Below are 14,278 nucleotides of genomic sequence, written 5' to 3' on the forward strand. Positions count from 1 at the left end.
TGCAATAATCTGTTGACATGTTTTCCTCATGCATTGCACTGACACACCGTGCATGCAGACCTCCCAAACTACAAGTTAACCCAATAGATAAGGAGATATTCACAAATTTTTGAGTTTACGCTTATAACTTTTGGGCATCCGGGCTGCACTTGCTGTCACTTAATGCAACATAGTTATCCCTCCGAACCAGTACTGAACGTGTCGCAGTGAAGTTTCAACGTTTCCTGCCCGCTACTGGTCACAAAGAAATGAATTTACACCCCCCCCTCCCAACCAGTACTAAACTCAGCGAAAGTCTATTTGTGCCCCCAAAAAACAATTTCCCCAAACTTATTTTTCACACCCCAACTCCGTTTCTTTACTTCCCCCCCAAAGCTACATATGCATATACCCTCCTAACCCAGTACTGAACCCAGCGAAAGTGTATTTGTGCTCACAAAAAAACAGTTTCCGCAAACTGATTTTTCACACCCCAGCTCCGTTTCTTTATTTTCCCCCGAGCCACAAACTTTTGGGTTTACTTTTATAAGTTTCTCCGCCCTTCGTTGCAATCACTGTCACTTGTTGCAACACAGGTATCCCTCCCAAGCCAGTACTGAACACGACGCAGGGAAATGGCAATGCCCCCTGCCTATACCAGTCAAGGGGAAATGCATTTACCCCGCCAACCCAGTACTAAACCCGACAAAAGTGTAAAGCTCCGTTCCTTTACTTTCCCCCAAAGCCACAATTTTTTTTGTTTACTTTTGTAAGTTTCCCCGCCCTTGGTTGCACTCACTGCCACCTGTTGCAACACAGGTATCCCCCCCAAGCCAGTAATGAACACGGCGCAGTGAAATTCCAATGCTCCCTGCCTATACCAGTCACGGGGAAATGTATTTACCCCGCCTACCCAGTACTAAACTCGGCGAAAGTGTATTGTACCCCAGAAAAAATAGTTTCCCCAAACACATTTTTCACACCTCAACTCCGTTTCTTTACTTTCTGTTTAAAGCCAAAGAGCTTCCACTTCGCCCCCCCCTCCCAAAACCCAGTACTTAACCCGGTGTAAGTGTATATGTGCAATGAAAAAACCAAATCCTTCAAAGACATTTTTCACACCTAGCTCTGTATCTTTGCTTCACGTCCAAACTGGAAGTTTACCCCAAAATAAGGATTTTCCCCACGCACACACTTTAAACAGCAACCCCAGTACTGAACAGGCCGAAAGTTTTTCTATACCCACCGAAAAAAAATTATTCTCCCCAATGCAATTTTTTACACCCCGAGTTGGTTTCATTGTTTTACTGTCATAGCCTACGTCAAGCCTTTTCAGCCAAACCATTCCTGTTACCGCCGCCTAAGTTTCCCTCTTCTCCCCAAGTTCCTCACCCATTCCCTCCCCCCAACACCTATTGCACCAAAACCCCCGACATTTCACCCCCCTGTAACCCACCACACCCCTTATCTGCTACCCACGCCTACCCAACATAACATACACTTTTTGCATGTATAACTTCAGCAGAATGGCTGAATCTGTTCCGTTCACTTTGCGCTGGTCTGAGCTGTTAACTCCGCACACCCTACCACTAACTTGCAGTAATTGCTATGTCAGTTACCGAACTTTTCCGCACATTACTTAGGCAGGTACAAGTGGTTATTAAAGTTGTGCCAGGACCACAGACTTCTCAAAACTCAGTGCTTTTGTCCCCAGTGCAGCAGGGAGTGCCACCTCGACCTCCACAAAAGGGCTTTCAGGTGCAACAGGAACTCAGAGCCAGCACCCCGAGGTACGGCAGGAGGAAATGCAACTTTGTAGGCTACCTGGCTGTATCTTATTTAAAAATTGACTTCCTCGACACCAACACCAGGTTCTACGCATTCATAAAGGCAGCGGTTGACCTCCTCCCTCCCGGGCCCTAAGGTAAGGCCACCTGCTTTTTTTCTCTGAAGGTTTTTTTGTGTACAAAATATTGTTTGTTACAGGTTGCTGCTTTCAGCTGGCGTTGAGTACCTTCCTACCCTTGTTTTTGCCTTGGGGACTTGTTTTTTTTCCACTTTTGTGTGTCCTGGTACCGGTGGTGAGATTTGTTTGTTCACGGTCATGTATTTTGTCCCCTGCTTCGTTACTTGGCAGTGTTCCTTCCCAGCCCCCACCCCCTCTCTTACGCTTTTCCCCGGTCCCATCCCCAACGTGTTTCCTGCTTGCGTAACTTTCCTCCCACCCTCCCGTTGCATCGCCCCTCAGTTAGTTACCCCCGCTGTTGGGGTACGTGAGGTAATTTCTCCCTCCCTCCCCCGTTGCTCCCCGAAAGCCGCTCCCTCGTTTCTGCGTATGGTTCCCCCTTGTCTTTCCCCTCCACCTTGCGCAACCGTAACGTAAACATATCCTCCTCGCTTCATTGTTGTTCCCCACCTGCAACCCCGTGTTCCCACACTTACCCTTTACTGTTCAGTTGAGGTAGGGGGCAAATGACGCTTGGCCGCCAACAAGCAAGTTCATCTCTGCTACCAGGAGACATAAAAGTGTAGGAAAACAAGTTCCCAAGGTAAAAACAGGCGCGGAGCTACTATATAGAATTACCATTAAATCAAGTATGCAATGTTAAATTACCAAGAAGTATTTAAAATGCTACGTAAATAAATGTTACATAAAAAAATGTGAAAATATGAAGAGATTGCAAACAGGAAAACACACAAAAATACACATAAGATTTATCAATAATAATTTCACTAAGGCAAAATTTCCCTAACTTATTATACCATGGTATTAAAAAGTAAAATTCACGTTACCTTACACAAACTTGTGAAAACCTCTGTAAAATCACTTGCTGCAGCTGCGTTACCACAAAACACACTTTTTTACCAGACACCGTTACAAATTAAATAATTTTACTAAATTCAGATCTCAAAAGTTAACGCTAATACTGACCACTAAACTCTACGTTAAAAGTAATCTCTTTTTAAGAACGAGAGAGAGAGAGAGAGAGAGAGAGAGAGAGAGAGAGAGAGAGAGAGAGAGAGAGATCCAAACTAATCGGTCTCACAAATCAGAATGAAACAGATTTCGAATTCTAGTAGCACGTGAAACAATTACATGACGTCATTAAAGTATTTTGGTTACGAGATACAAAAGAAAAGTTCTAGAAGTAGGGAGGTGACGTCAAAGAATTTTGGGTGGGAGATACCAAAAGAGAAATTTCTAGAAGGAAAGTGACGTCATTCCAGCAAAAAGTTTTGAATGCAATCTTGCAAAACATGTTGTGTCTCTGATCAAGACATGTATTTTTTCTCTCAAAGTGGCGTACGTGATCAGAGCAATGCATCTAACAATGCAAAATCACTTGTCTTATTCACGTACGGACAAACTTTTAACAGAAACATCTACACGACCGAAACATACAGCAATCGGCTAATTATGATTGACGTGTTTCATAAACAAGACGAAGAAGTCGAGTGGATTTCCAGAACTGACCAGCAATTGTTATTCTAACCTTTCATCGAGTAACCCAAAACAAAGCGCTCTCTCTTATCTCAAATGATGACAATTGAAATGAAACAAGTCTTCGCTGAACACACACGCGTGTTGCTCATACTACGTTACTATTAAAATTGTATTATAAATTCTAAATTACACCATTAAGTAATTTAAATCATTAGTTCCTTTAAGATCTGATGCCAAACTAAATACGACACTTCAATAATCGCTATCATTACACATAACACATGATAAATAAAAGAGTAAATATATCAAAGTTATCGGAGGATTTATGTATTACAAGGTAGCACGTATATATATATATATATATATATATATATATATATATATATATATATATATATATATATATATATATATATATTATATATATATATATCACTTTAGACTGATGATAGCTAGTGCACTGCGATAACTTAAACAGAAGGAAAAAAAATTACTTTCCTAATCCGAATAAACGGTAAACAGATCACGACAAACAGGGTAAAAGACTGTGGGTATAAAATTGACTTTAGAACAGGGAAACACTAGCCGGGATCAATAATTAATGGTAGAGGTTGTTCTTATGTAAAAAAAATAAAAGGGACTAAGTCAAGATTTTGTTGTAAATTGCCCCCAAAATTTAGTTCGTCCTTACTTTATGTCTTATAATGCATTTGATGTCATCGGAATGTAGTCTTCATTAGCAATTTGTCATGACAATACTACTCATGATATCGGCTGATGATGGGCTTAATACCCGCTTTTTCGAATGTAAACAAATGGACTTTTAATTCCTACCAAAGCACTTATTTATATGAAAGACGCAGGATTATACAGAAAAAAATGTAAACATAACTTTAATGATTAATATGTCCTTTTCACTTATTACAGATATACCAGGGCCATAATGATACAAAACCTAAGTACCAGTAGTAAATACTAGTAAACGTATGCAAACCGGAGAAGGAGGGACCCTGGAACTTACTCTAACCCAGTGGTTCCCAACCTTTTTTTTGGTCATGTCCCACCTTATTACCTCTAAAATCCTGATGCCCCTGTGCTGATATATAATTCTTATTATTCAATAAGTGAACTCCTCTTCACGTGGGGAGCCTCAAAGGCCATTAACTTGATTTAAACGAGCTTCCAAAGAACACGGCCTCTATGGAAGAGAAAAGTAAAAGAACCAAAGGACAGTTAAAGTTCTGAGAAAGAAACTAATAAGAAATTGTAAAAAAAAGAATATTAAGTGATATTAAAATAACAATGATTATGTTGATAATAATAATAAAAGAATATTCACTGGTAATAAAGAGAGAGAGAGAGAGAGAGAGAGAGAGAGAGAGAGAGAGAGAGAGAGAGAGAGAGAGAGAGAGAGAATATTAAAATATCTGTGGACTGTCTCATACGAAAACAGCACATAAAGCTACAAAATTTACAAAAGAGAAATGAAATGTATACAGTATGAAATAATTTGAATTTAAGTTTTTTTTTTCTGTAATACTTCTATCATTTGAATTACTTTACAATAAAATAAAGGTACCTATCATATACAAAATGCAATTTGAGAATCACCTCAAGATAAGACTACTAAAGTTAGTCTTAGTGAGATCTTTGCGCTTCATGCCTGCTGCAGAGAGATTTTTTATTAGGCACTCACTTCCACTTAGTCAGCTTCAGTCTCAAATTACCTCGTTTAGCGATATCCAGTCGATTTCGTTTCTTCAGTAGCAAATCATTTACAGCGCTAAATCCACATTCAGCTAAATATGAAGATGAGAACGGTAGCAACAGTTTTCTTGCAAGACTGGTTGAATTTGGGTATTAAGTTTCTGCCTCATCAAAAAGCCATGTCGTAGATCCTTTTATATTGATTAAAGTTTTAACTAACTCAACATTTTGTATTTCCGAGAGTTCTTCTTGGTACTGCATTGAAACTATGAAAGCCATTTGATGGTTGTAATGATAGTGATAATATATTATATACAGTACATATGGAACTACACATGTACGTACATACAAGTATTTTTAAGTATTCATATTGTACATACATCGTGTGTATTAAACTCGCACACAGACTCATACTCACACAGACTTGCTAGAAAAAAGTGACTGTTAATAACTCACTCCTGAATGCAGCCCCTCCCTTAAAATTTAAATTTCTACTCCCCACGTTGGGAACCACTACTCTGACTTGACTTTCGGATTCAGAGCTTCAGCTGAAAGTGAGCTGCTATTGCTTTCATCCCTATGTGGCAGCCTGCGCTTATCTGAAGTCAATTTTTTTTTATAAACAATATATATTTTATGCAAGCGTCTTCTAAAATGTGTAAAATTGTTGTAAATGCATCAGATAACTGGACTGCATACTATTTCTTTTAATAGTGATTCTTATGGGAATTTGTAACTGGCAGCCTATACAATAACAGAGAGGACTGCAGACTCGAGTCATTCCTAAGTTTTGTTACAATTTCTTAAAAGTATACATCCCGTTTATACTCCCTATGTCTAACAAACATTTTTCCGTTACGTGTTTTTATTCATAAAATTTTCTTAACTTGATATAAATCATTACATCGTGAATAAAATAATAACGTAAATATGCCTGTCACGGTCAGAACAAAATTCCTTTTTAATCTGAATTTTGCATAATTGTTATTATCTTTCTTCTCTCGTGCTGATCTCAGCACTAACTTTCCATATGTTGCTTGTTGAATGAAATGAAGTAGAAACCACGTTATGAGAATAAAACAGGTTAGACCTATAGTGAACTAAGAGGGTGGGGGGGCGGGGGGCGTTGTAATGCTGCAGCAGCTCTTTAAAATTCTGGCGGAGCGTTAGAGAACTGCCTATTAACAAAGCAGGGCTGTGTTTTAAGGAAACCATGAGATAATCGATGTATGAAGTATCGCAAAAAATTTTATAAAATAAAATAAATTATGTATTATCACTGTGCTTATATTAAATGAGCCTTATGAACTTCAACATTCAAAATACTTTCCCAGTGACGCTGAAGGAAGCGCCTTATTTCTAACGGTTTTTAAAATACGTTTCTGTCTTTTCTCACATTCAACAATTTGTTAGCTACTAACACAGAAAACTTTATAAACGTCATCATCTCTGATTTCGCGTATCGGTCTATTATTTTGTTGACACTGATAGACATCATGAGCGCGTAAAATTACTGTGATGTAAAAATCAACATAGGCCTACGTACATGACTACATTCCCTCTTGTCTGTTACTAAATACAGCAAAAGCTTTATTTCATTGGAAAATATTTGCTAATCCAAATAAGTGAAATAAAAAAGTTTATTATTGGAGGCACACTTAGAAATTACCTCGGACCGGGCAACAATAATGAAGGATAGATATTAAGTGATAAGGAGAGTTCAACTTAACTGAAATTTTACGCACTATTCGATGAGCAATAACTTACGAAAGGGTAATGTATATTATTTGATGTTAAGATTTTTATATTAAAAGTACTGAATTTCGTCGATAAAACGAAGCTAAAAAATAAAAAGCCTAAACTGAGTCCTTCAATACGATGCTTATGAGATCGCCCTTATTTCTCTCTCTTACTCTCCATTCGTTTGTTATTCTCTCTCTCTCTCTCTCTCTCTCTCTCTCTCTCTCTCTCTCTCTCTCTGCATTCGTTTGTTTCTCTCTCTTGTCTTTTTCAAAAGCATTGGCTTATTATTCTCTCTCGCGTACTTCATCAACCGTTTTTCTCTCATCCTGTGTGTGCGGGCGGTACATCCCACAGCGTTGCCGTGACACGAATGTTAATTTTTCGACCACCAATGCACTGAACAGAACATACTCTTCACTAGTGATAACACGTGATACTTGGCCAACATTTAATTTTTTAGCTCTCAAAAGAACTATTGTACTTTCAAGGTTACAAAAATGTCAGGCTCCTCTACGCCACTGGCATTAGATATGTTACACCTACAGATTCAACATTCCTTTCGAAATGCTACGTAACGTGTTTCGCGGCCTAACTCCAGAAGACGGGGTAACCCGCAACTCTTTCTCTCCCCTCTCTCTCTCTCTCTCTCTCTCTCTCTCTCTCTCTCTCTCTCTCTCTCTCTCTCTCTCTCTCTCACTCAACCCACAGATTCTCTCTCTCTCTCCAACACCATCTTCAAAATGGATACTCTAAGGAAACACAATCTTTCCTACATAAATACATTTATATATCAAACAAACGCAACAAGTAATGAATTAAGAAAGAAAAGATTAAAATGCATAATAAATGAATTATCAAGTCAAAAATAGTTTAATTCAAGATTTAATCTTACTCTGGCTAAGAAGCCTTTACACTCAAAACTCCCACACACTCCATCTTAGACATTATACGTCTAGTCTTAAAGTCAACCACATTGAAAAAACCACTAACTGCAAAGATTGCAGTGTCCTTTCTATATCACCACAGCAATCCCACAGACATCTGTTGAAAAATTAAACAAACCGTAATCTCCCACAAATACACAAGTGTAAGACATAATAATGAAAGTCTAAAATACATGGTTAACCAATGTCAAATCAGAACACAATAAAATAGAATATTAAAGTGACATAAATGACTATGTCCAATTCTCCCCACAAATTCATAAGTGTCTTGGACATGGTAAATTCATAAGTTCACAGTCCACACAGAAAAAAAAAAGAGAAGAAGTCTGGATTTACCTTAACTGCCGGTTTCTAAGAGATTGGAAACACACAAAGCCACGTCTGGACGATATCGCTCTCGCTAAGTTAATAATCAACCAGACCTAACTTTTGGGCACAATTAGACATAATCTCCATTTTTCTAACGCACGAACTTACGTACTTGCATACCAACTCGGTCAGTTGCCTCACATATCAGCGACAATATTGTATGTTCATCGAGCCAAAACAGCTGAAGCAAACGAACTATCTGCTGACTGCAATAATGTTGCAACTGTGCGATCGTCCTAGTTCCACCTTATAGCTTCTCTTTCGTTTCATCACACTATGACTGAATATACACAGTAATTCTAAAACCAAACATTACCCCAAATAGTGCTCGGCCACCCCATAAGAGAGTCTCGCTCTTTTAATGGGGAACTAAAATAAAAGCATACGTATAAAACATAACAAATAGAGCTATGCTCAATCAGCAATGTCTACTGCACTGCAGTTTTAAGTACTGCTCTCATGAACTATTTCCAAAGTCACTGGGGTCGTTTCCTTAGAGCCCTTGCATGTAGCTTTACAAGCACAAATAAGCTTTACTACCCCTACAATAAGAATTATCAGTAAAATAGCCACTAAGATTATCAATATGGAAGGTAATATGTATTTCTGATACTCGATCATTATTGGATCATCTTCTTCTAATGGTGGAATAGTCATTGGTACCCCTGTTGTAGGCACTGGAACCACATCATGATCGTTACGCATATGACGCATAAATATCTTCTCGGAACTGTTGAACACAGCACGGCTAATTACGAGGAAGTCTGTTGATACCACACGGCATGAAGCATCAAACAGCTTAGATACCTGAAGAATGAACGACGTCGACTTGTTACCCTGGCACATCGTCGTAACAGGATATTCTTTGCAGTATACGGCAGTAAGAGTTCTGGTGGAGATTATGTGGTATTCAAGTGGAAACTGCATAAAGTCACATTCTGTCGGTGTCTGTCTATGAACTAATGATAATTCACAACCACCCACAGATACAACTCGCAACTGAAAAACACTACTGTCTCACACATACTTCTCCCTAACTAAGGTACATCCTGTCTTATAATCAACTCCCGAACCTTGATACTGATCCCCTAAAATGAACATGGTCTCTAATCCATCCCATGCCACTACTAAGTCTCCAAAAGCACTCGGAAAAGGTCTAATAACAAAACTAAGAAAAGGTTTCATGGTACTGACAGGAACATATACTATTAATCCCCGATCAGACAACCTCACCCTCAAAACATTATAATATAAATACAAATCTCCTCCTGTGAATAATACTTTCGCCCCATGTAGATAACCGGAATTCCTTAGAACATTTTCTAGGTATCCTAAAGGTAATACATCACCATACACACGACCATCTGCTGCAGCAATAATTGCTTTTATTTGCATTTGCACTTCTATCCTTAAAGAATCAGTTTCTTTCTCAATATTAAGAAGAGTATGTTGGATCGTAAGAAGTGCTATTGTCACATCAAGATCTTTCAAACCTTCTACTGTAACTGACAACTCATTCAAAGAATGTCTAATTGTTTCAAAACCACTTCTCAATTTCTCATTACTTTCTTGCAACTGATTTAACTGTTTCCCCTGAGCTATTAGGTCTTTTTGAACTTCTGCTACTTTGACTAAACTTCCAATAGACATAGCTCCAATCGCAGCAATCACACCAACACCTAGAAGAACTAAAGGTGCTGCTCTTTTACGTCTCCTTTTCTCTACAGAAGGTGAATTTCCTGGAGTAACGTCAGGAATCCATTCTAACGTTTTATCTATCCCCTTACCAACTCTATCTAACGTTATTCTTACTTCTTTCATTAATCTAGTTAAAGAGACTGGCAAAGTTCTCTTATTCTCTACTTCATCTAGAATGAACACGAGACAAAAAAAAAATAAATAAATATCATATATATACAAATATCAACCCATTTACCCCTCTAACTATATACAAATGTTCCAATACATCCCAACTTTCTTCAACTTCGAAATATGGGTCAACTTCGTCACACCAGTATTTGCATCCTTTATTACAAATCTATTCCCTTTTTGGATCTCTACAATCTCAAAAGGTCCATGGAACTTTGGACTTAATTTATAATTCAGATCATTCCGAACATTCACTTTAACAAACACTCTATCACCCATGGAAATAGCTACACCCCGCGATTTCGTGTTACTCTTCTCTACCATTGCGCGCGAACTAAGTTCAAGTTCTTCACTAATACGCGCAAATCTTTCTCTCGCTGTATTTATCAACGAAGTAACCGTAACATCGCCCTTAATTTGCTCTGGTAACAAATCAAAAGGTCCTTTCAACTTGTATCCATACAAAGCTTCTGCTGGAGATATCTTAATTGTGTCATTCACCATAGTGTTGATACTATATCGAACTTCATCCAAAGATCTGTCCCAATGTGTATCGGAACCACCCACTGTCATGCGCAATGCCTCAATTATTTTCCAATTCGCAGACATTCAGGGGCACCATATCTACAAATTATCCCCTTAAAGAACGCTATAGCTACGTCCTCAGCTGACTTGAATTTCAGCGGGAAAATCTCGACAAAACGAGTCAACTCATCAACAACCACTAATAAATGTCTATACCCATAAGCAGATTCTGAGAAATTACCCAGAATATCCATATGCACTCTCTGAAACGGCCTATTTGGTATGGGATATGAACCCAAACGACACGACACTATTGTCGCCGGCTTATTCGCATTGCAAATAGAGCAATTCTTCACAAAGGCATCTACTGCGGAAAACATATTTTTCCAAAAGAACTTTGACCTAACGTTTTCATACGTCTTATCAACACCTAAATGAGGAGAACCAAATTTACAATGCACAATATCTAGAACTTGTGGTACTAGACTCTCTGGCACAATGATTTGTGTAGTTTCACCCATACTTAGACTACTTTGCAAGTTATACTTAACTTTCCTAACTAATAAATTATTCTCCAATTCTAGTCCAGAAAAAGGCAACTTATAACCTTTCTTCGGTAAAACTCCTCTGAGAAATGCCTTAGCATCTGATAATAATTTATCTTCATCTTGCTTCTCCTCGAGCAAGGGTATGTCCCAAGTGACATTTTCACCAGTAATATAACACACAGCGTTTCCCTCAACATCACGAATAACAATCTCTTCCGAGACTGCCAACACACTATTTCTCTCCGAAGTATGCAATATAGGAACGTGTTTGTCCCTTACATGAGATATCTCAGAACTACTAGTATCCGAGACATGAGACACCAAATGTCCACTCTCATCTTCTGCATAGGATTCGGTATGTACTCCCTCATCCTCAACCGGAAAATATCTGCTCAATGCATCTGCAACCACATTATGCTTACCTTCAATGTATTTGAGGCTTGCATCAAAATCTCTCAATGTCAAAAACCAATGTGCTCTCTTGGGCGATAAATTTGGCTTATTGAAAAGCTCTAGCAACGGTTGATGATCTGTAAAAATCTCAACTTTATTTCCCATCAACAACATCTTGAAATGAACAAGGCTAGAGACGACTGCGAAAGCCTCCTTGTCCACAACTGACATCAGCCTTTTGTTACTACCACGCGTTTTGAACTTTCTGCTATAGAAAGCAATTGGATGTAATTTTCCCTCAAATTTCTGCATCAAACACGCACCTATACCTTCCTGACTCGCGTCAGTCACCAAGGTGAACGGTTGACTAAAATCTGGAAACTTCAAAACAGGTGGGTTCACTAAAGCATTCTTAAGCTTCTCAAAAGCTAATTGCTGACTGTCACCCCAAACAAATTTAACGTCTTCTGCTAATAGATCTGTCAAAGGAGACGCTCTTGTAGAAAAATTCCACACAAAATGGCGAAAGAAACCCGACATACCTAGGAATGAACGAATCTGCTTCCTGGTTTTAGGAACTGGAAAACTCACGATAGCCTTGACTTTGTCATCATTCACTCTGACTCCTTCTTTAGAGATAACATGACCTAGATAAACAATTTCTCTCTTCAGAAACTCACATTTAGCCAATTTGACCTTTAACCCAGCGAACCGTAATCGTTTGAGGACTTCTTTTAACACCTTTAGATGTTCTTCGATTGTATCTGTGCATATGAGAATGTCATCCATGTACACAAATACCGACTTTCCTAATAAACCGTGAAGTACTGTGTTAACCAGCCTAGTAAATGTTATTGGGGACCCTTGTAATCCGAAAGGCATCCTATTAAACTCGTAAGGTCCCTTTGGTATAGAAAATGCTGTGAATTTACGACTATTCTTGCTAAGTGGAACTTGCAAAAATCCCTGCATGAGATCTATAGACGAGTATATATTCTTGCCACCGATTTCAACAAACAAATCAGGCAAACAGGCTACAGGGTATCTATCTGGGCATGTCTTTTCGTTCAATTTACGAAAGTCTACACATACTCTGACGCTACCGTCTTTCTTTGGGACCGCTAGTAAAGGAAAATTAAAAGGTGAGGAACTGGGCCTAATGATACCTTCCGACTCCCACTTCTGAACTTCTTTTTCTACTTCTTCTCTAATCTTAAAAGGAATTCGATACGCTAGAATATATATGGGATTTGTACCTTTCTCTAGGCGGATTGAATGTTCTAAAACATCTGTAACTCCTAGCTTATCTGCCTTCAAAGCAATAATATCTAAATATTCTTTCAACACTTTCTCTACTTTATCTGTATACTCGGAATAATCAGCTTTACCCAAATGTTCGTGAAGGACTTGACTTCTGAATTGTAGTTCCTCGTTAGGAAACATATTACCGTCTCCACAAAAACTCACTATCTTATGTTCTTCCTTAAACTCTTCAAAATCAATTACATAAGTACCCTTGTGATATTTTTTTACTGAATCTTGATAGCTTACCAATTCTACTGCAGTTACGCCTGCAACTGAAACTTCATTTACTGATACCGTACTTACAACGTCTTTGAATTTCTCGGTTCCCTCAACAACGCACACTTGAGAAGGCAAATTCTTCTCTTTCATCGACACTTTAATTAATGTAGGAACTCGCGGGTGCAATTCAACATCTTCTAACAAAAATCCTTTGAAAGACTTTTGCGGAATGTCTTCATTCTCTAATGAATGAGGTACACATGTCGCAGTCTGCGTCTTGGGTTTCTCACAACTTTTTTCCATGTTTCTATATGGAATGAAACTACCTGGCCCACCTATTGTAATCCCCTGAATTCCAGTAAGAATGTTGATGTTATGTCGCATACAAGAAGGGTGTCCTAGCAAAACCATTTCACCTAAGGCTAATCCTTCTATGACCAAAAATGGTTCTACTATCGTCTTTTCACCCATACAAAGCGTAAGAGATGACGAACCTAAGATATTCAATCTTCTCGTCTGTACATCACACACTGTCTCATTAGTAGGGACTAATTTACACTCTGGAAACTTTGAGTGAAAAAAATCAGCGTCTATCAGGTTAACTGAGCTGCCAGAATCAATGAAGATAGAAATTTCAATGCCATTAGAAAAACCACGTACAATCGGCGTAGGTTCTGGTGAGTCTAAGACCTGATTGGTCATTATCCTGTGTCCGTCTTCGAACTTATCTTGTGAAAATTCTGATGTTCATTTGTGTACCTAGAACTTGCATCATGAGGAATTCTTCTGTCATATCTAGTAAAACCACCCCGTGTTTTCCCTGAATAATCTCTATTCTTTGTGGCTGGGCAAAATTTCCACCCATGGTCTGAAGATTTGCAAGCTGAACAATATCTCACTCTACAATTTGACTTACTATGTCCCACCTTATCACAGTTAAAACAACGAATCGTTGTGACTGATCTCTCTGGAGTTTTCTTTGACTCCACTCGCGCACATGCTTTCACTCCTGCGTCATTTCCTAGATGTGAAGTACTAGTATTCTGTGGTTTCGAAACCGCTCCTGAAATTTTAGCACCTCCCTTCACAAAACTACTGTCCAGCGTCGGACATTTTGATAAATTTTTTTTAATCTGAGCAAACAAAAAGGATTCTTCTGTATTCTGATCAATTCTTTTATCAAAACCATCTACAATCACATCCGGAACCGTCGTCAAAAGGCAGGCGAAGTG

The sequence above is a fragment of the Macrobrachium rosenbergii genome, chromosome 46, assembly GCF_040412425.1.
Source record: "Macrobrachium rosenbergii isolate ZJJX-2024 chromosome 46, ASM4041242v1, whole genome shotgun sequence".
Taxonomy (NCBI): Eukaryota; Metazoa; Arthropoda; class Malacostraca; order Decapoda; family Palaemonidae; genus Macrobrachium; species Macrobrachium rosenbergii.